This window comes from Balaenoptera borealis (genome assembly GCF_965194805.1).
Source record: "Balaenoptera borealis genome assembly, chromosome: 3".
In the NCBI taxonomy this organism is placed as follows: domain Eukaryota; kingdom Metazoa; phylum Chordata; class Mammalia; order Artiodactyla; family Balaenopteridae; genus Balaenoptera; species Balaenoptera borealis.
Window position 1 is genome coordinate 38,887,607 of NC_138866.1, and position 23,104 is coordinate 38,910,710.

The 23,104-nt window shown below is 36.1% G+C and overlaps 2 long non-coding RNA genes across 2 annotated transcripts in view; one reads left to right on the forward strand and one right to left on the reverse strand.

Annotated features, from left to right (window-relative positions):
• LOC309626206 overlaps positions 1–23,104 on the forward strand; it is a 1,050,100-nt gene that overhangs the window by 493,014 nt on the left and 533,982 nt on the right. The gene's annotated exons all lie outside the window — the stretch shown is intronic.
• LOC309626216 lies at positions 12,261–22,431 on the reverse strand. The gene is made up of 2 exons (XR_014243038.1): positions 17,812–22,431; positions 12,261–17,700 (listed from the first exon to the last, which is right to left on the reverse strand). It is a non-coding gene; the product is annotated as an uncharacterized lncRNA (long non-coding RNA).

Sequence of the window (23,104 nt, forward strand, 5' to 3'; positions counted from 1 at the left end):
TTAAACATTTCTTGCATCTTCTCGATCTTTGCCTCCATTTTTTTCCCAAGGTCCTGGATCATCTTCACTATCATTATTCTGAATTCTTTTTCTGGAAGGTTGTCTATCTCCACTTCATTTAGTTGTTTTTCTGGGGTTTTATCTTGTTCCTTCATCTGGTACATAGGCCTCTGCCTTTTCATTTTTTCTATCTTTCTGTGAATGTGGTTTTTGTTCCACAGGCTGCAGGATTGTCATTCTTGCTTCTGCTCTCTGCCCTCCACAAATCTATTTCAATTTAGAATCTTATTATATTTTTCTCTGTGTCTGGTATTTTTGCCTTAAGAATCTTTGCCATAGACATCTTTGCCACAAGCACTTTTATCACAAATATTTTCTCTGCACGACTGATTGGTTCTAAGGTCATTTTGTCATAAAAGATAAAAAATAAAATAAAAGAGCAACATTAAAAATGATGTAATGAAAAATGAGAAGTGAATAACAAAATTAAAAATACCTTACTGAGAAATACAAAATATTGGAATATGTTTAAAATGTCTGTAAACTCATGGCAATACCATATAAATAACTGATTCTATTTTGTGGGTTTTACCCAAACACTTGTCTTCCAAGTCTTTCTTTCATAGTATTTTATACTTTTATTTATTCATTTTTAATATTTTTGTATTTATGTATTTATTTATTTACTTGGATTATTGATTTGTCTCCTTGTTGGTATCACATTTTTTCTTTTTTGCTAAAATTTCTTCCTTCATTAAGAGAGGTATCAATTTCCAAATACTATTATGCATATTTGTAAACTAAATTTTGGACTGCATTGTGAAAGTCTTCTACACTCTTGTTTGTTCTTAATATATTGTAACATGTCCATTGACAGAAATCCCATAGTTCAATGGGAACTATATGTTCAACTCTGAGCCTTCGAGGCCCCCAGCATCAGCCTCTTTCTCCTCCAATGTAGTGTGTTTTAAAATAAGAAACCAAGTCCTGGGCAAATCATCGTCATCTATCATGATTTTGTTTATGTCAAAACAAACTTCTAACCAATTATTTTGTCTTGTATGGCAAAATTGCCTTATGGACAGCTACTTATGCAGAGAAAATTTATGCTGCAAAAATGCTGCAGCAAAGATGTCTATGGCAAAGAAACTTACAGTGAAAGTAACTAGAACCAGTTTTTCTTATCCTTCCTACAGTGTAGCCTGTGGACCAGGATAGTATCTTTAAATTCCCACCATCCCAGGCAGCACTCAACTGGTTCCATGAACCTATAAATAGACAGCTAAAAGAAGTAAATCTCTGAGATCCATGGTGGGAGTAAGCAAAAGTGTAGGAAACAAAGTATTTTATTGAACTATAGTTGATTTACACTATTATATTAGTTTCAGGTGTACACCATAGTGATTCAATACTGATTTTTATAGATTATATTCCATTTAAACTTATTATAAATTATTGGTGATATGCCCTGTGCTGTACATTACATCTTTGTAGTAGTTTATTTATTTTATACATAGTAGCTTGTACCTCTTAATACCATACCCCTATCTTGCCTCATACTTCCTCCCACTCTCTGTTGGTAACTAATAGTTTGATCTCTATACCTGTGAGTCTCTTTCTACTTTGTTATATTCATTCATTTGTTTTATTTTTTAAATTCCACATATAAGTGATTACATACAATATTTATCTTTCTTGTCTGACTTATTTCCCTAAGACTGATACCCTCTAGGTCCATCTATATTGTTGCAAATGGCAAAATTTTGTTCTTTTTTATGGCTGAGTAGTATTCTATTGTATGTGTGTATATACATATATATATACATATATATATGTATATATACGTATATATATGTGTGTGTGTGTGTGTGTGTATACAAGAAGTGGTATATATATATATATATGTGTGTGTATATATATATATATATATATGTGTGTGTGTGTATATATATATATATATATTTATTTATTCACCACTTCTTTATCCATTCATGTGTTGATGGACACTAAGGTTGCATCCATATCTTAGCTGTTGTAAATAATGCTGCTATGAATATTGGGGTGCATGTATTTTTTTGAATTTGTGTTTTTGTTTTCTTCAGACATATGCCCAAGAGTGGAATTGCTGGATCATATGGTAGTTCTATTTTTAGTTTTCTATAGAAAACAGTATGGAAACTCCATACTGTTTTCTATAGTGGCTGCATCAATTTACATTCCCACAACAGTCTACAAGGGTTCCCCTTTCTCCATATACTCACCAACATTGGTTATTTGTGGCCTTTTTGATGATAGCCATTCTGACGAGTGTGAGGTGATATCTCGTTGTGGTTTTGATTTGCATTTCTCTACTAATGAGCACCTTTTCATTTGCCTGTTGGCTATCTGTATATCTTCCTTGGAAAAAAATGTCTATTCTGGTCTTCTGCCCATTTTTAAATCAGGTTGTTTGTTTGTTGATATTGAGTTGTATGAGCTGTTTATATAGTGTGGATATTAACCCCTTATCAGTCATTTCACTCGCAAGTATTTTCTCCCATTCAGTAGGTTGTCTTTACATTATTTTGTCAATGGTTTCCTTTGCTGTGAAAAAGCTTTTAAGTTTTATTAGGTCCCATTTGTTTAATTTTACTTTTGTTTCCTTTGCCTTAGGAGACAGATCCTAAAAAAACTATTGCTACAATTTATGTCAGAGTGTTTTGCCTAAGTTTTCTTCTAGGAGTTTTATGGTTTCCAGTCTTACATTTAGGTCCTTAGTCCATTTTGAGTTTATTTTTGTATACAGTGTGAGAAAATTTTCTAATTTCATTCTTTTACATGTAGCTGTTCAGTTTACCCAGCAACACTTATTGAAGAGACTGTCTTTTCCCCATTGATTATTCTTGTCTCCTTTATCATAGATTGATTGACCATAAGTGCATGGGTTTATTTCTAGGCTCTCTATTCTGCTCCATTGATCTATGTGCCTGTTTCTGTGCCAGTACCATACAATTTTGATGATTGTAGCCTTTGTATATAGTCTGAAGTGAAGGACCATGATACCTCCAGCTCTGTTCTTCTTTCTCAAGATTGCTTTGGCTATTCAGGGTCTTCTGTGATTCCATACAAATTTTATGATTATTTCTTCTAGATCTGTGAAAAATGTCATGGATGTTTTGATAGGAATCGCATAAAATTTGCAGATTGCTTTAAGTAGTATAGGCTTTTTTTTTTCATGTAATAAAATGTGATATATTTATTTCTCAAACAGTTAGACAGTGATAAGGGACAAGGACGACAGAGTTCATTTGTAACTGCCGCTTTGTTTACAGTGGGTGAAAAAAAAAAATTGCTTCCCAAAGCAAGCTCAGTACTTTTTAAAACACGTACATTTAAATCTGTTTTTTAAGCAATATATTACTTGAAAGCATCATCAATCTAAAGCAGATATTGGATCTATATGAGAATCACTGAGAAAGAGGCTTGCTTTAAAATATTAAATATTACTATTGGAACTTTGCTGAATCTCATGGACAATTATAAATGTGCCATTAAATTGAAAAGGAAAGTAAACGTATATCTTACAACAGTAAGATATAAAGTAGAGCCCCAATGTTAGTTTTTATTAAGGTTAAAACATTTTTCCCACGAAATAGAAGATTGTTAAGAAGATTTTTAGGTAAGAAGTATAGACACTTTAACACTATTAATTCTTCCAATCCATGAACATGGGATATCTTTCCATTTATTTGTATCCTATTCAATTTCCTTCATGAATGTCTTACAGGTTTCAGGGCACAAGTCTTTCACCCACTTGGTTAAATTTATTCCTAGGTATTTTATTCTATTCGATGCAATTGTAAATGGGATTGTTTCCTTGAATTCTCTTTCTGATAGTTCATTATTAGTGTACAGAAAAGCATCAGATTTCTGTGTATTAATCTTGTATCCTGCAACTTTATTGAATTATTTGTTAGTTCTAATCGTTTTTTGGTGGAGAATTTAGGGTTTTCTATATTTAGTATCAGGTCATCTGCAAATAGTGACAGTTTTAATACTTCCCTTCCAATTTGGATGCCTTTCTTTTTTTTTTTTTCTTGTCTGATTACTGTGGCTAGGACTTCCAATAGTATGTTAAGCAGAACTGTCAAGAATGAGCATTCTTATCTTGTTCCTGATTTTAGAGGAAGAGTTTTCAGCTTTTCATTGTTGAGTATGATGTTAGCAGGTTTGTTATAAATGACCTTTATTATTTTGAGATATGTTCCTTCTATACCAAGTTTGATGAGAGTTTTTACCATGAATGGATCTTGAATTTTGTCAAATGGTTTTCTGCATCTATTGAAATGATCATGTGATTTTTCTCCTTCCTTTTGTTAATGTGGTATATCACATTGAATGATTTGTGGATATTGAACCATTCTTGTATCCGTGGAATAAATCCCACTTGGTAATGGTGTATGACCCTCTTAACGTATTGTTGGATTCGGTTTGCTAGTATTTTATTTTGGATTTTTGCATCTATGTTCATCAGAGATACTGGCTTATAATTTTCTTTTTTTATGAAATCTTTGTCTGGTATGGGAATCAGGGTAATGGTGCCCTTGTAGGATGAATCTGCTAGTGTTCCCTTCTCTTCAATTTTGGAAGGACAGTTTGAGAAGGATAGATATTAGCTCTTCTTTATATGTTTGGAAGAATTTTCCTGTTAATCCATCTGGTCGTGGATTTTTCTTTGCTGGAAGTTGTTTTTGTTTTTGTTTTTGTTTTGCTTTTTACAAATTCAATTTCACTACTAGTGATTGGTCTGTTCAGTTTGTCTAGTTCTTCCTGCTTGAGTCTTGGAAGATTGCATCTTTCTAGAAATTTATCCATTTCTTCTAGGTTGTCCAATCTGTTGGCATAAAACTGTAACATTCTCTTATGATTTTTTAAATCTTTGTGATATTGATTGTTATTTCTCCTCTTTCATTTCTTATTTTGTTCATTGGATCCTCTCTCTTTTTTTCTTGTTGAGCCTGGTTAAAATTTTTGTTTATCTTTTGAAAAAAACAGCTCTTTGTTTTATTGATCTTTTTACTGTTATTTCTTTGGTCTCTATTTTATTTATTTTCTCTCTGATCTTTATTATTTCCTTCCTTCTGCTGACTTTGGGCTTTGTTTGTTCTTCTTTTTCTGATATCTTTAGATGGTAGGTTAGGTTGTTTATTTGAGATTTTTCTTGTTTCTTGAGGTAGAACTGTATTGCTATAAACTTCCTTCTTTGAACTGCTTTTGTTGCATCCCATAGATTTTGGAAAATTGTGTTTTTATTTTCATTTGTCTCATGGTATTTTCTGATTTCCTCTTTTATTTCTTCACTGACTCATTGGTTTTTTAATAGTATGTTGTTTAGTCTCCATGTGTTTGTGTTTTTCCCATTGTTCTTCCTGCAATTGATTACTAGTTTCATATTGTTGCATTTGGAAAAAATGGCTGGTATAATTTCTATCCTCTTAAATTTGTTGAGACTTGTTTTGGGGCCTAGCATGTAATCTATTCTGGAGAACATTCCATGTGCACTTGAAAAGAATGTGTGTCTGCTGTATTTGGATGGAATATCCTGTCGATATCTATTAAGTTCAACTGGTCTAATGTGTTACTTAAGACCGCTGTTTCCATACTGATTTTCTGTCTGGATGATCTGTCCATTGATGTAAGTGGGGTGTTAATATCTCTCATAATTATATTAAATGTCAATTTCTCCCTTTATGTCCATTAAAGTTTGCTTTATATATTTAGATACTCCTATATTAGGTACATATGTGTTAACAAGTGTTATATCCTTTTCTTGTATTTATCCCTTTATCACTATATAATGCCCTTCTCTGTCTTTTGTTATAGACTTTGTTTTAAAGACTATTTTATCTGAATGAGTATCGCTACCTCTCAGCTTTCTTGTCATTTCCACTTGCATAAAATATCTTTTTCCATCTCCTCACTTTCAGTGTGTATGTTTTTAGATTGAAGTGTCTTGTAAGCACCATATAGCTAGGTCTCTTTTTTAATCCAATCACCCTGTATCTTTTGACTAGAGCATTTCATTCATTGATATTTAAAGTGATTATTGATAGCTATGTATTGATACTTAGTGCCATTTTGTTACTTGTTTTCTGGTTGTTTTTGTAGTTCTTCTCTGTTTTTTTCTTCTTCTTTCAGTTTCTTCCCTTGTTGTTTGATGATTTTCTTTAGTGGTATGCTCGTGTTCCTTTTTCTCTAGTTTTTGTGTATCTATTGTAGGTTTTTGATTTGTGATTACCATGGGGCCCATATATGTTGACCTATAACTATATATTCTTGTTTTGAACTAAAAATCATTTAAGTTCAAACACATTCTAAAAGATCTACATTTGTTTACTCCCTTATCCCATGTTTTGTGTTTTTGATGTCATGTTTTACCTCTTCATGTTTATCCCTTCACTGTTTATTATAGTTATAGTTGATTTTACAATTTTTTTGTCTTTTAATCTTTGTACTAGCTTATTTAAGTGGTTGAGCCACAGTCTTTACTATATATTTGCCTTTACTAGTGGGATTTTTCCTTTCCTATGGATTCTTACTTCTTCTTGTAGCCTTTTCTTTTCTACTTAGAGAAGATCATTTAACATTTCTTTGAGGGTAGGTTTAGCATTGATGGACTTGTTTATTTTTTTGCTTGTCTAAGAAGTACTTTATCTCTCCTTCAATTCTAAATGAAGAGCTTGGCCAAGATGGCTGAGTAGGAAGACCCTGAGCTTAACTCCTCTCACGGGCAAACCAAAATTACAACTATTTACAGAGCAACTATTGATCAAAAAGACCAGAATGTAGCAGAAAAGACCTTCTACAATTAAAGACATAAAGAAGGAACCACAGTGAGACAGATAGGAGGGACAGAGTTGTGGTATAGTCAAGACCCATATCCCCAGGTGCATGATCAACAAACAGAAAAATAATAACAACTGCAGAGGTTTTCCACAAGGAGCAATGGGTCTGAGCCATACTCTGGACTCCCTGGTTTGGGGGTCCTATACCAAGAAGACGAGCCCCAGAACATTTGGCTTTGAGGGCCAGTGAGGCTTACTTTCAGGAGACCCAGAGGGCTGTGGGAAATACAGATTCCATTCTTAAAGGGAGCACTCAAAATCTCACAGACTCTGGGACCAAGGGCAGAGGTAGTAATTTGAAAGGAATCTAGGTCAAACCTACCTGCTAATCTTGGAGAGTATCCTGGAGATGCAAGAAGCAACTGGAGCTCACCCTGGGGACATAAGACACTGATAGCAATCATTTTGCGGAGCTCATTCTACCACATGAACACCAGTTCTGGCAAATGCCATTTTGTAATATTCCCTCTAGCTCATTAGCACAGGGACCTGGCATCACCAACCAGCTTGTCAGCACCAGTACTGATGCCTCAGGCCAAGCAACTAGCCAGGCAGAGTCGCAGCCCCACCCACCAGCAGGTAGGCTGCCTTAAGACCTCCTGATCTCACAGCCACCCCAGGACATAGCCCTGTCCACCAGAGGGCCCACGATCTGGCCCCACACACCAGTACACAGGCACTAGCCCCAGGACTCCCAGGACCCTGCAGCCAGAGCCTCCAGTACACAACTCTGCCCTCCAGCGGGCAGGTACCAGCCTCAGGAGCCCCCTGAGGTCCTGAGGGGGACCCACCAGCCAACCCATACACCAACTCTGGGACTTCCAGGTCCCTGCAGCCAGAGACCCTGGGACCTGGCTCCACCCACCAGTGAGCCAGCAGTATTTCCAGGAAAAAGACTATAACAAGAGACAAAGAAGGATATTACCTAATGATCAAGGGATTGATCCAAGAAGAAGATATGCATGGGTCAGGGCATGGACTGTGGCAGACCCAGCCCCAGTCAGAGTTCCAGACCACTTTGAAGGTACCAGCAACGAAAGCAACTTTCTAAGAATAACTTTTCATTTTTCAGGCAACAAGAAATACCCAAAAGGCAAAATATGCAATGTGATAAGTTTTTCCAGTAAATTTTAACTGGGAAGTCAAGATTTAAAGTCAACACTTAGCCTACAAACTTTCTTTTGAGGATGTGTGTTATAAGTGGAGTTGTCTTGATAAGTACTGGATATTAGAGAAAGGGCTGGAACCATTACTGAAGTGTTGTCATGCTATAATTCAGATATAAAATGTAAGCTTCTTCACCATGTCTGAGAGCATTTTTCCAATACTGTAATTTTGATTATGGCTGAGGATATCACCTGCATTCTCACAGGTAATGTCAAACTCTTATGGACCATTACTGAGTCTTTGTTCCAGAGTAATAGGACTCAAGTTTATAAAGCGGTGGGCCAGTAGTATGCAAAGAAATCTATGAGTTTCTTTAGATGAAACCCAACCCGTGAAAATAAACTAATTGTGAAGTATAGAAGTGAGAGTAGCAATCAGTTCAGCCATCTGTCTCATACCCGCAAAGCAAATTCAAAGAAGGAAAAACAACAACTCTAAGTCTTGGACCCAGGCCCAGGGCCCTTTTCCTCTAAATATGGAAGTAGGTATTTAAGTCCCTGGTGCATTTGTACCCGTGGTCCAGGTTGTTTCTGTGGTTCTGCCTCCCACATGTGCCTGCTTCTTATGCCCAGGCAGAAAGCTCTCTCTGTGCTGACTGCATCGATTGAATTCCATTCACTTATGCAGGGATCCAGGAAAGTGGAAGTAATGCAAACCAGAGACAATGAACTACTTAGTGTTGGAGACTTTTCCCAGTTCCTAATGGCCTATCAACTATAGCAGAGTGAAGAGTTTTTAGAGTTGGCTTATTTTGAAAGCTAAATAGAGACAACAGTCGCTGGTTTATTTAGGTCTCCTGATTATTTAATATCAACAGTGAAAGTTTCCTTGGAGAGTTTGACATGAGGAGGAGTTAAGCCTACATGTGTTTTTAAAAAAATAGGGCAATCAGGATAAGGTTCCATTGTAAGGAGACATTTCCCTACTCACAGTAATCACAAGCAGTAAGGCCTAGCCCTGGCTGGTACCAGTTTCCATGGTGACACCTCAAGATTGACACTTGAGCCACTGCTGCCGCTGATGGCAAGATGATCTGCCTTAAGGGGTCCGCCATTCTCATTTTGGGCTGAAGCTGGCTAGTGACCCATGGAAATGGCTCTCTGAAACACCTTGGTAAAGGCTTTCCCAGAAGAAAGACTGGACTTCCTGCCAATGAGGTCAAGTGAGGGTGAAGTCGTTTTAATTTGATAATTAAAAAATGGTGACCTAGTTTGCATCACAGATTGATTTTAAAAAAATGAGTATGAGACATACTGATAAAACTTCTGTGTTTGGCTCCCTCATAAACTATAGAAATGCTGTGATCATAATCAGTCAAAGTGAAGCTATATTCTACTTGTACATATGAACTAATAATTTATTTGATATATCTTCTTTTATCTTGAGAGGAGTAATGGTAATTCAACATAACTTGTGTTTACACAGCACTGTTTAAAAACATTTCTAATTATAAAATCCATGAGGCAACAGCAAAAATACCTTCCAGAGCAGTGAATGTTTGAGAGTGGCCCTCACACTGTGGAACATATTTAATTCAGCAGACTCATATCAAACAATTTTAAGGACACTGCTGCAGTATGAAGGAATGACTGTGATGATTTAACCAAGGCTTTATAAAGATCTGTCCTGGTAGAACTTGTTATGACTATTAATTTCACTGATAGCAATCAGGTCACAAATAGAGGGCCTGGCCAGTGCTGGGGTGGAATGAGGTGGGGAAGTAATGTCGGGGAAATGGGAACAAGGAAAAACTGATCATCAAATCCTTTTGTGTGTGTGTGTGTGTGTGTGTGTGTGTGTGTGTGGTGGGTCTTTTTTCAAGGTTAAAACTTGGTTGTCTTTACTACTATCAACTCAACAACACTACTGTATTTATGTTTCACAACGTGGCTTCAAATTCTTATGTAGATTCCAGTCTTCTGGAGAGAAGTACCCTAGCGTATCCACCCTTCCTTTACTTCTAATAATAATAGATTTTAAAAAGCTTATCCCGGGGTTTCCCTGGTGGCGCAGTGGTTGAGAATCTGCCTGCCAATGCAGGGGACACGGGTTCGAGCCCTGGTCTGGGAAGATCCCACATGCCGTGGAGCAACTAAGCCTGTGAGCCACAACTACTGAGCCTGCACGTCTGGAGCCTGTGCTCCGCAACAAGAGAGGCCACGACAGTGAGAGGCCCGCGCACCGCTATGAAGAGTGGCCACCGCTTGCCGCAACTGGAGAAAAGCCCTCGCACAGAAACGAAGACCCAACACAGCCAAATTAATTAATTAATTATTTTAAAAAAAGCCTATCCCCCTGTAACCTGTGATTTCTTGGTGTCTGTGTGCATGCGTGTGTGTGTGTGTGTGTGTGTGTGTGTGTGTGTGTGTGTGTGGGTTCCTTAAACCTTCGAATAGGAAAGAAAATCATAAACACCTGCTTTTGGGCTCAAAAATAGAGCACAAATGGAAAAAATGCATTTATTTACAAAAAGAAAAACTAAGAGTCACTTGGACAACAAGATTTATTACCACAAAATACATACTAGGCAGTGTCCAAGGCACTTATATAACATATAAGTTTGTTTTTTGTTTTTTGTTTTACTTCCAGAGGCCAATTGGCTCTTTATTTTACCATCTTAGGTGTGTTCATCCCTATGTGTTTAAGTTTCCACTAACACATACATGAAAGTCTCTGTAATTTATATGGGTTACTTGTCCCTGGATCGCTCAAGTAACTGTAAAATTAATCAAGATTTTGTCTTGCTGGATACACACAGAAAAATGTTGTTTATTTGGAAATACCTTATACTTGGGTATTGATGTCCCTCATAAGTCAATGGATTATAGGGGGTTTCATAATCACTGGCTTGCAAAATTGATAATAAACACTATTTCCTACTAGAAAGAGAAGGAATCTATCTTCCTGGTGTGAGCCACCTGCCCTTTGCCTAACAAATCTATGAAGGACCATTGAGTACATCTGCTGTTCTATGGGTAGAAAAATTATCTTTGACTCTGAGATTTATGATCTTATATTTGAACAAGACCTAAATTGAGTGAGTTCTGTCAAGTGTTCTCATGACTCATGCTACCTCAAAAACATTTCAGGGTCAATTTTAGTGAAAAAAAAATTCACCTAGAGATTGGAAATGTCTTCTAAATACTTCAGCAAAATTTGTGTTGAAAATAAACTGTTGAAAGAAATAAAACCGTACGCCTTTAAAATGAGACCTCTGGAAGTGAGGGACATAAAGCAAATGCCAAAGTTCAGGATCCCCCCGCCCCTACTTAATAAAGGCACCTATATTTCACCAGAAATAAAATTTTATTAGTAACATGTCAAATGTGTTTTAAAATACAGTGACCTTTCTTCTTCCTCTCAGCTTAAAAAACAATCCAATAAAAACTCTAAATCATGACCCAAATATTTTTAAATGTGAAAAAGACACATTTTAGATTATGTAACAGATATACATTTTCCCAAATAAACGTTGTAGAACACCATCTGCTTGGTATTTGGGTGCGTTCCCACAAAACTAAATTCCTGCTTTTCTCCTTTCCTTAATGGTTTGTGACAAATTTATGGCACTATATTTCACAATAGCTATACCAATAACTTATGACCAAAGGAGAGCCTGACAAAAATCACTTGGCATGCTCAAATTAGACAATTTATGTGACTTCCTCATTTACACCAATCCTCCACCCCTCATTCAGACACCGACAACTAAAGAGAAACAGAAAGTCCATAGCAAGGGAAGGATCTCTCATGGAATAAAGCTCAAGAAAGAGTTCAGGCAAGAAGACGAAATTCTAAGTACCATTTTTCAGCTCAAGTTTACCAAATTCTTCAGCCCATGCAGACACCCATAGGTCTGAATTTAATATAGAAGGTTTTTATAAGACTCTCTCAGATTTAGTCAAGCAAGAAATTGCCAAATTCATGTTAACTGTGAACAAAATTTCATCTTTAATGTTACCAAATGAAGCTCCCTTATCTGGGTATAATCAAGGGGGAAAAAATCAGGAGAAGAAATTTACCATGTGTCACTCCCTGACTGATTAAGAATGGTACATGACTACATCCTTGATCCCTTTCTGCACTTGATGTAGATAAAATTTATAAATCATTTTCTAGATATTTTACTTTATAAAATATTGTAATATTTGTGACCAATTTGGAAAACCAGCTTATGATACTTACTTTTTGCTTTTCATTTCTTTAAAGAAAAAAATTGCTATGGAAAACAGACATGAATGCATATGCTTTGAACCAGTAGAAGATCAGCACCCATATCACCTAGGAAACTTGAGAAATGCAGACTCTCAGACCCCACCCCAGAACTACTAAAAAGGGTTTGTATTCTAACTTGATATCCAGTGACTTATATGCAAAAGAAGGTTTAAGAAGTGCTAATGTAGAGGAATGTTCTTTATCCACCCAACTATAGAATAATCCTTGTGGAAAGTTAGAAACTTTAATAGGGAAATATCATCCAAAGGGTTCAACCATGAATGTAACAACAACTTTCAGAAATGATCCATTTAATAAGGAAATAAAAATTCTGAGACATGTCACATTGCTGATGTATAGTAATGAAGTTTGAGAATGGGAAAAAAGAACATAAATTTAAGTTTCAAATATGATATAAATACTCATGAACTGCTTGAATTAATTACACATGATCTTCCATTGTTTCCAACCTAAGGTATTTTCTTTAGCAAAACATGTAGAACTGGTAACCTTTCACTGAACTCTAGAAACATAAAGATTACCTTAGTAGACAATTATTTAATGACTATGTAGAGTAGTTTTTAAAAGAATTGTATCAAGAAACTGTGATGAGTTCTAGTTTGATACACTCTGGAAACCTTTCCCAAGGGAGTTCAACCAGTACTGCAAATTGTTGCTTTTTTCCAGGTACAATATTTTTGAGCAAATCAGTATCAATGACGGAAGAAAGGAGAGGCAATAAAGAATTAGAACCATAACCTCCACTTTCAGCAAAGTGCAAAGACAGGAGCTGTGATTCAGAGAGGAAGCCAGTGGGAAAGAAGGAGCACAGCTCCAGTAGCTGACGTTAAGAAATATAGAGGCTCATTTTAGCAATTCAGCGACACAAGGCAAATTAAAGAAAGCTGCCCTTCTAACCTTGAGCACACTATATACAACTCTCAGGCTGTGATCTCCTGATCTTGCTTCTCCTTCAAGGATCTCCTTGACATTAATATTAACCTGATTTGCCCTGTAAAAGAACCTCATAGCTAGAGAGGTTGGGGAGGAGAAATTGTTCTGTACTTGCACTTGTCTCCCTACCTCCTCTTATGCCCCAGGTGAAGCTAAGGCCAGTGACACTTCCCTTCTGCAGCGCTGGTTTTCCATCATGCTTCCAAGTATAAAATACACTGCAAAGCAGAATGTACTCTCCTTCTGCTCTAAAATCTAGGTCAGTAGACATTCCCTTCCCCTGTGCATCTTCTTAGCTGCAAACATCTTTGGAGATACACATCTGATAACCATCACACAGTTTGGAAAAGAGAAATTCAGGTGCTACTCCCAGTAAAGAATTCTTACATTTTAAAACAAAACCAAACATCTCCGAGTTCCTCCCTCATCAATGAACTGCTTGGACAAAAGAACTGTGCATCATTCACCTATGTATCCCCAACCCTGGCACAGTGCCCGGCTCATAGCAGTTGCTCAATAAACATTGGGGATATTAAATCTTGGGATGTACACTGAAATCTGATCATGTGTTTGAGCTTAACCACATGTACACAGGCTCACCATTCAGTTTTTCTTCCAACTTAATTTCTATTTTTTCTTTTCTCCTCTACCCAAGAAGTTCCATTTCAGGGATATTTCACAGTAGTACCACATTTCAAATAATACATATGCTGAAGAGAATCTAGTCTTATGCATCATTGGTGAATGTAAGAAAACATCAATACATTGTGGAAATTTGGATTTGGGATCTACAGCAGACACAGGAAAGAACAATTGAGTACAGCAAGCAACCACCCACCCCCGACAGGAAACAACTTTTGCTTTCACTTACTAATTCTTTTCCTTATTTCCCTATCCCCTCCTGTTTTCTTCCTTTTACCTTCATTTTCCCTCTCTGTTTCATTTTCTTATTCTTTATCAGGTCTTTAGGCTGTCTGGGCACCCAGAAGATTGATCAACATTACCAAAGGCACTCAGATTTCCTATTCTATCTTTCTTACATTAAGCATGGCTCTTGTCACCAAAGAAAGGATGTCCAGGTTCTAAAAAAGGTGTCACTGTTCTCTTACCTTTGCATCTCCCATAATAGATCATGCAGGATGGAGTCAGCAGAGCAGGTCTGAATAGGGTCTCCCTATATATCAGGTTGCCATGGTAAAATGACAGTAATCTTATTGGTTAACTCAGACAAGTTAACACAGTTTAAATACAAATTAGTATTTTTTTAATAAGTCAAGATGACATTAGTCAACTCCTTGTCTATGAATTGTTTATTGGAAAAGAAATTAAATGTTCTAAAAGATATTTTTTAAATAACCTGTTTTGAAATCAACACATATTTCTTAAAAAAAAAAAAGCATATTCACAAATACCACTGGTTTCTAAGACAGTTCCTTCTCTACATATGAATGTAAGATTCAGAGAGTTCAGTTAATGATGTCACCAAATAAAACAGACTTTATGTCTGTTATGGGTTCATTGTCCAAGAGTTCCTGCTTTAACATTTCTAACATACAGTAAATATTACAATTTTACACTTTCTTGGAAACTTTTTCTCTCCCTCTCTTTTCTATCCCAAAGTATACACATTTCTGTCCTCAAACAATTTCAATATGTGGTATATTTGTAAGTCATACCTATTAGCACTGGCATGTTTTTCTTATAGACACTGTCCTAAACCAAGCCAAATGTTCCTTTTGGTAAAAAGTTTTAAACTATTAGAGAGCTAGTTCTATCTTTCAAAGTACATAATAATTATCCTATCAAATTTGGAGTATATTCAATTAATATTCCCATTGTTTAAGAAATCTACATTTTAATAAACACATTCTGAGAAATAAGGTGTGGTATAAGCAGTGAAATAAAGTTTTTGAACTTAGGTGACAAATTTTGCCCTTAAATTAATTTTTAAATATTTATATTTGTACAGCAAAGCTATCTCACCTTTCACACTAAATTGCCTTAAAAGTTAGCCTCCACTTCACTGGTGGCGCAGTGGTTAAGAATCCGCCTGCCAATACAGGCGACACGGGTTCGAGCCCTGGTGCAGGAAGATCCCACATGCCGCGGAGCAACTAAGCCCGTGCGCCACAACTACTGAGCCTGCGCTCTACAGCCCGTGAGCCACAACTACTGAGCCCATGTGCCACAGCTACTGAAGCCTGCATATCTAGAGCCCGTGCTCCGCAACAAGAGAAGCTACCGCAATGAGAAGCCTGCGCACCGCAACGAAGAATAGTCCCTGCGCCCCGCAACTAGCGAAAGCCCGCATGCACCAACACAGACTCAACGCAGCCAAAAATAAAAATAAATAAATAAATTTATAAAAAAAAAATTACCCTCAATTATAATTTTCCAATTTGTTTAAAGCATTTTTTCCTAATTCTGATTGAGCAATTAAATAGAAACCCAATATTTTATCAATTATATATCTATGTGGTCTTTAACAATGCATGCTAATGAGGGCACCAATATTCTTTATACCGAAAGCATCCATGTTGATCACCCAAATGATTCATTAGAGGGAGCAAGTAGTGAATCAAAACTAAAAACAAAATTCTCTTTAAGAGATAAAGGCCTTCTTGTTTACAAGATGGCATTCAATGAGGGAAGATACAATGTTGACAAGTCACCATATTTAGATTTGCAAAAACATATGATCACTGAAGGCCCAAGCGGTGCCCTTGACTATCATTATTATGTATGTATAAAGTGCTCGGAAAGCACACTAGTAAGCAAATCGTTCCAAATCTCTTTAACACTGTTCTTCTATGTCCTGTACAATCCTTATTTTAGATTCTTATCTTCATTATCATAGTCTCTCTAACACTCACCTTTGGGTCTTTGGTATTTTCTTGAATATAGCTTTGGCACCTAGTTTTCCAATCTGTTTTATCAGTTAATGACAATTCTTTAAATGATGTGTGCCATGGAACGTAAGTCTGGACATTGAAATCAGACATCTCACTCAAACCTCAAAGAACATCACGAACCATTTCAAACAATTTCAGGAATCTATGAAACTTGTTAAATAATTATCTTTCAAATTGCAAAATATAGGAACTTATCTAAACTTCACCACCAAAGGCATTCTGAAACATTTTGTCAAATAGTGAATGGTCGACTATTATACAAAAATCAGTGCAAAGTTTCATCCAGACAGCCTTAAATGAACTCTTAGATGAAGAAAAAACATCATGTAGAATTTTTGTTGTTCTCACCAGTTTTTGCAGATAAGATTTTTTAAATTACCTGCCTATTAAAATCAAATATTACCTGCCTACCCTTTTCCTGAGCTTCACAGCCTATAAAAATGACATCATAAATAAATGTAAACTCAACTAAAAGCCCACCACAAATTTTAACTGACCCCTAGAACTTAGATAAAAGCCCCTCTGCAAGGCTATTTTATTAAATTTCACTTTGAAAGAGAAAACTCTATGAAGCCAAAAAAATAAATAAATAATAATGTAAAATGGATCGATGTGGAGTGTTCTGGTTGTTACATTCAGCAGTTAAATTGCAGTAGGTTTGCTACATCTTGAATTGCCACTAATGGTAAAAGGAGAATGGTGTCAATTATTTGGCACAATGCTTGACAAGCCAAAGCATTTCAGAAAGGATCTACCCTTCCTCTCATCATTTACAGAAAATTAAATTCGTTCCACCCTTAATCCTCAGGGACAAGACATTATTTGTTTAATCTGAATCTGTTACTTTTTGTTACTTTCCACTAAGAGTGGTAGAATTTGGAAATAGGGGGCTTGAAATGTTTAAATCTGTGTAAGAACTTAATATAGGTTCCTTCCTACACACATTATCTTAAAAAAAAAAACTTTGCTTCTAAAGCACTTATTCTCCGCTTTATAATATGTGGACATATTTTCAATTTGGCTGGATGATAGTAAGGACTGCTGAATAATAACCAGGGTTCTCTCCAATCAGTTCAGCATGCATCTCATCTTTGATCTCAAGGGCACTGATAATTAGTGCCTTATGTTAACATCTTCACTATAAACAGTTCAGGCATTTAGAAACAAGGTATCAATGGACTTTAACAGTTACTTTAATTCATTTTATAAATAAGCAACTGAGAATTTTGCTCCAAGTGGCTGCTAGTGTAGCCCATTCCATAAATAGCATTCTCCGAAGCATAAGGCACAATATGATACGAATGCAGCTCTTCATAATAGAGAGACTGAGAACAGCATTCCTGTACCATAAACTTCAGCCGTTTTCTTGTATCAGAATAAGTAGTCTTATAACAGGGAGCTTCTTTAAAGTATTCATAGCTCTCTTTCTCCGTCTCTAGATGGATCTTCCTCAGCAAATTGTTAATTAACACAGACCTTCTTAAGTAGGTTTCTGGGTCTTCAAGAAATCTGAGCTTCTCTAGAGAAAGTTTGAGAATGCAAGTCCTGTCCTCAGGCAGTATCAGGTGCTGGAAAGCAAATACATCATTCAATCTACATTTTAGAAAAATGAGAACAAGAGCCTTTGCTATCGACAAGACTCTTAAAATTTTTTTAAAAAATAATAAATAAACCCTTACTTTTGGAAAATACCCATGGTAATCTTGATGTAAATCTTCTTCTTCTGCATATTTTCTCTTAAAGTAGGCTACTTTCGACGTTGTTAACGAATGTGTTAATACTTTTGTTGGATAAGCTATAGAAAATAAAATAATTGGAGAAAAGTCAGATATTACTGTAGCAAAAGAGTATTTTATAGCATAAGTTCTACTTGTGAAAAGAAACTGGTGACTCCAGAAATTAATATTCTCTCTTCATTTACTAAGCAACGCAGTGAAGCAGTCAGTGGCAATTGTCCTGTGGCTGAGAAGCCTGTTTGCAGGCACATGCCACTATTCAGACCCAAATTAGATGTTCTAGGTTGGAGAATTATATTTATTTCCTTATGCAGCCCCTCCGAAATAAAATACATACTTACCAATCCTCTATTTAATTTCATGCCATTTAATGGCAAAACATACCCACATTTGAAGTTGATGCACAAAATGCAATGGAAAGAGATGTTATCATTCATCATTCTTTTAGTAAAACTGCCTCATTTACAGAAGGAATTTAATGTTGCTAGGTTAACCAAATTTGTGTAAAATGGTTGGTGACCCCATTACACTTTAAAGAAATAACTGCATGTCTATAGACAAACCCTATGTTATGGTCATGGTATAACCATCCTCATAACACCTGGCTTAACAGAGGCAAATCATAAGTAAATAAAAAGTTTAAATAGCACACTGACTTGAAAACTTGACCTTGGTAAAATTTCTGAAATTGAAAATTTTGTTCTCTCCTTTAACATACTATTGTTGAGAATTCTGACTTGTTTAAGAAAGGACCGTGTTCTGAAGGCAGATTTTCAGAAAGAGATGGTTTGGTTTAAAGGGAGTTTTTAGTATGTACGCTAGGTGGTGCTGATATCACGGAAAAGAGGCAAGTACAGCCTTGAAAGCTGAAGGTACATAAGGCGCTTCCTAGTGAAAGCCTTGAATGAATTTAGAATACTACAAATTGAGTCCCGTTCAGTACTCATTCAACCTCAGTGGACCAGATCAGAGAAAAAGTTTATACTTAAGCATCAACAATTTTACCCTTAAACACACCCTTGAATATTTTTAGGTGTTGACACCATTTGATTAACAAAATGAGTAGTTTATTAATGTGTTGGTTAAATAAATTCATGGTCAAGACATTTGATGTTTTCCTCTAATATCTTAAATGTTTTAAATATTAAATATTAAAAATGTGCTCTTTAAGAACATGCCTCTTCTAAGTTTTTCCTCCATTTGGTGGCATCTGTATAACATTTCTTGCAGCTTTTTGTAGCTGGGTGGTTTTCCTTAACAAGTAGGAAAAGCTACAAAAAAATCACACCTAAAGCTTTCCAATTTTTCACTGGCACCACTGTGGATTATAAACCCAAGAGAGCCTTAAATTAGAGTTGGCATGTTTTGTAAGGGAAATAAGAATTTTAAACCACTGGTGTGTCTGACCTAAAAAGAGACGAATGTGTAATAATCATTCACAATTGGAACAAAGTCAGTATACAATTTCTGAATTCAGTAAGCATATCTCAATAAATATGGAGTTTTCACAGATTTCAGAAGTTAGAAAAAAGGAAAACAAAATTGTTTATAATGAAAACAAAGGAAGCATCACTGAACCCAGTTTTCTCAGGGGTTGTTTTTTAGTAGACATTTTCTTAGGTGTATTTTTAAAGGATTGAATCAAATAGGTGAAGCTTTGGGTTGTTCTGTGATGACAATTAATTACTGTTACTGATTTCTTTTTAAACTGCTTAACTAGTTGATGCCACCATGGTTCTCAAAAGTTAATGAACATTAGAATCATCTCTCCTACAAACACAAATTGCTACTTGTCCCACCCCCAGAGTTTTTAATTCAGTAGATCTGGGCTAGGAGCAGATAATTTCTATTTCTCACAAATTTCCAGGTGATGCTGATGAGGCAGGTCTGGGGACCGCATTTTGAGAGTCTCTATGTCATAGCATTAGGCAAATGTAGTAGAAGCACTACAACAGCAATTTGAAAAACAGAACATTCAGCCAATCAACTGATTGCTTAATCATGAGAATGCCAAGCAATCGGCTTGATGGATTTTTGTCATTGTTGCTATTGTTATTGTGACATTGGCTACATTGGCTTAGATGTTTTAGCTTTATGAGCAAAGCCAGACTCCACTTTAACTAATAGTGAAGAAAGAATCAAGTCACTTTTCAACATAAATTCCTGGGTTCACATTAAGAAGTATCAATGACTGACGGCTATTAGCATTATAGCTGGACAGGTCACTGATTTTTTTTTTAACAAGGCTCAGTGAATTACTGTAGTGCAGGAAAGTATGAGGAAAGATTTGGAAATATATATGTGTATATATATTCATATATACATTTGGAGGTGTATATATATATTCATTTTATTTTATAAAGTAATGCAATGTCTACAGCATTTATGACCAATTAAAAACCTTTTAATGAATGACACAAGGGAGGGCAGGTGGCAGCTTGTAGAACCAAATATCAAATAAATCAAGTGATGATCTAGTAAAATATTTTTTATTTAACATCAAGACCAAAAAATTATACCAATGGCTCCGAGGTTCATAAAGATTCTGTCTGCTGTATTCAGGCAGTTATCCTAAGATAGAGAATGTATTAGACCCTGGAAACAGTAATTTCTCAGGGGTCTAGATTTGTGTCTCAGCTCCATGGGCAACACGCTTAGCCGCTTAGTTTATTGCTCTTAAAAAACACCCCCATGGGTTGTTGAAATGCTGAAAAGTTTTCACAGCTGCTATCTGTTTGACAATTACTTGCTTGCATGCTGTTTAGCTATTCACAATGTTTTCAGCATCAAATTTTGGAGGATGCTTTTAGCCACTTTGAGGCTAAAATAAGTTCCTACATCTATTTTCCTGGCTGGATGAGAACTCAAAAAATTCAGAGCTGGAAACTATTTATTGATCACGTGGTTCAGCCTACAAGATTTACAGATGAGGAAACTGGGGCCCAGAAGTGTTCAATGATTTCCAATTTGGTGTGTGGCTAAGAGTTTGGGTTTTGAAGTCAGATGCAAGTGGTCCAGCTCTACCACTTAGTTGTGTGACTTTGAGAAAATTACATAAACTCTTTACATATTTCATTTGTAAAGTGGGGATAGAAATAATACTGTCTCAAAGGATCACTGAAATAATTCGCGGAAAGTGACTGGCATTATGCCCAGCATATAGTAAGCACTCAATCAAATCCTAGCTCTTATTAGTGCCAATAAGCACAGATCTATCCTAGAAGCAAATCCCAGCCTGGCCTCCTAGCTCTGGCCCTAAGATTCTTTCCACCACTCTGCCTCCCACAGATATTCGATTATAATTAGAGAGTTAAAAGACTGCAAAAGAATATTTCAAATGGTCAAGTTGAAAATAGCACAAGTACTATAAAAGCTCCAAAAAAATGTTTCTGGATATATTGTCATTGGTCATACATTTTGAGTGAAGGAAATGTCACTGTTTTTAAAATATCCAGATAGTCATTTAGAGAATTAATTAAAGTTAGTCTGAAGTTCCAAATGTTTGCCTGTATGATCCAATAAACATATGTAAATCTATTTATATAATTCTCCCATAATGAAAAAGCCCAACTCAAACCCAGCCTGTTATTCAAATAAAGCTGATGAAACAGACAAGAAAAAGTAAAATGATCTTATGTCTTCATAGTCCGTGTCCTGAGCGCTGAGAACAGTATATAAATTATAAAACTGAATGAGGTTGAGCCTAAATTTATCTCTAAAAGTAAAATAGCTAATGCTGGCTTGAATAGTCAAATTGTTTTTAATGCTCTAAACTCTGGGCACATAAAATATCTGTGCCAGCCTCAATGCTTCAATGTATTTCCTAGTCTAAAACTTCAATAAACAGCAAGTTAAGAGTCACAGAACACAATGACCATCCCTGTCATTAGAGTTCTGACAGTACAATTTATACATATTTCTTTAAATAAACGTTTAAAATGTAATTACAAATGATTGCTCAAAGGCTCTTCCTTATTCTTCTGCTTCTGCCTCCAGACAACTGAAATCCTATTATTGTACAAAAGTGATTTCATCTGGTGCACGGCCCACAGGCAGCACATTAAAGAAAGATCATCAGCAAATTAATTTACAAACACTTTGAGAGTACAGACGATCATAAAAGAACAACTCCTGTCATAGTAAACCATTCTTTTTCCAAGACTGTGAAAAGCCTGAGAGATGGTAAGGAAGCAATGAGTTTAATGCATCTTAATTTTGGTAAGGTTTTCATTTTCTGCCTCACAACGCTTTAATCAACACTCTGCAAAAACAGAGTTCAGACCATCCTATTGGCCGTGTGCATCTGTAGCCAAAGACAAAGGAAGAGATTGATCAATGGGGAAAATAAGGTGCTTCTAGTCTCAGATCAACAACTGACCCGTGATGTGGACAAACCACGTGTCTCAGCTTCCAGTCTCTCAGTGATTTCTCTTTGTATAGTGTTAGCCTGGCATGAGCCTTTAAAAGCACATATCCCTACCTATCTAAATAATGCTTTGCTGGTGGCAAAGCTACCGAAATCTTTCCTTAAGGGCCACGGGCACTTTTGTTCAAAGAGCTACTCTACCTAACCCTTCAGCACGACCTCCTGGGGCTATCCTACAGCACTGGTTCCAATCCCAGTGCCTCATTTTATTTTCTTAGTGACTTTGGACAAAGCATTTAATCTCAAAGAGCCTGAGTTTCCTCATCGATTAAGTGAGGCCAAATATCAAACTCATTGAGTTATGTGTGGATTAAATGAGATGATTAAAAAGCACTGACTTCATGCCTGTCATATACCCACATATTTTCTGCTCACTAAATATTAGGTATTATTATTGTAGTGGCCTCATTTTTGAGGTCATATATATATATGTATATAAATATGCTACTCAGCAGCACTATGTTGTATGGAGGACATCTGTCCTCTCTTGTTAAGCAGAGGGTGCATGAAATATCCGTGAGTGTATTCAGGAAGGCAGGCAGGTGCAACATTCAAAGCTGTAATGCTGCACCTTCTATAGACCTTTAGCTTTGCTGATGTTTAGCAATATGCCATCAGTCTTCTCCCTCATAACCTCTTGCCTGGCACCCTTCTGGATAATATGCTCTAGAGGAGCAGAACTCAGTGCCAGTTTTTAGCTCTGAATCAATGGAGCAATCTGTCCCTTCAGATTTACCATCCACCCTAAGCACATGATTGACTCTACTGGCAGTTTAGAATTACCGACAAGTTGCAGCTCCTGGAAAACTT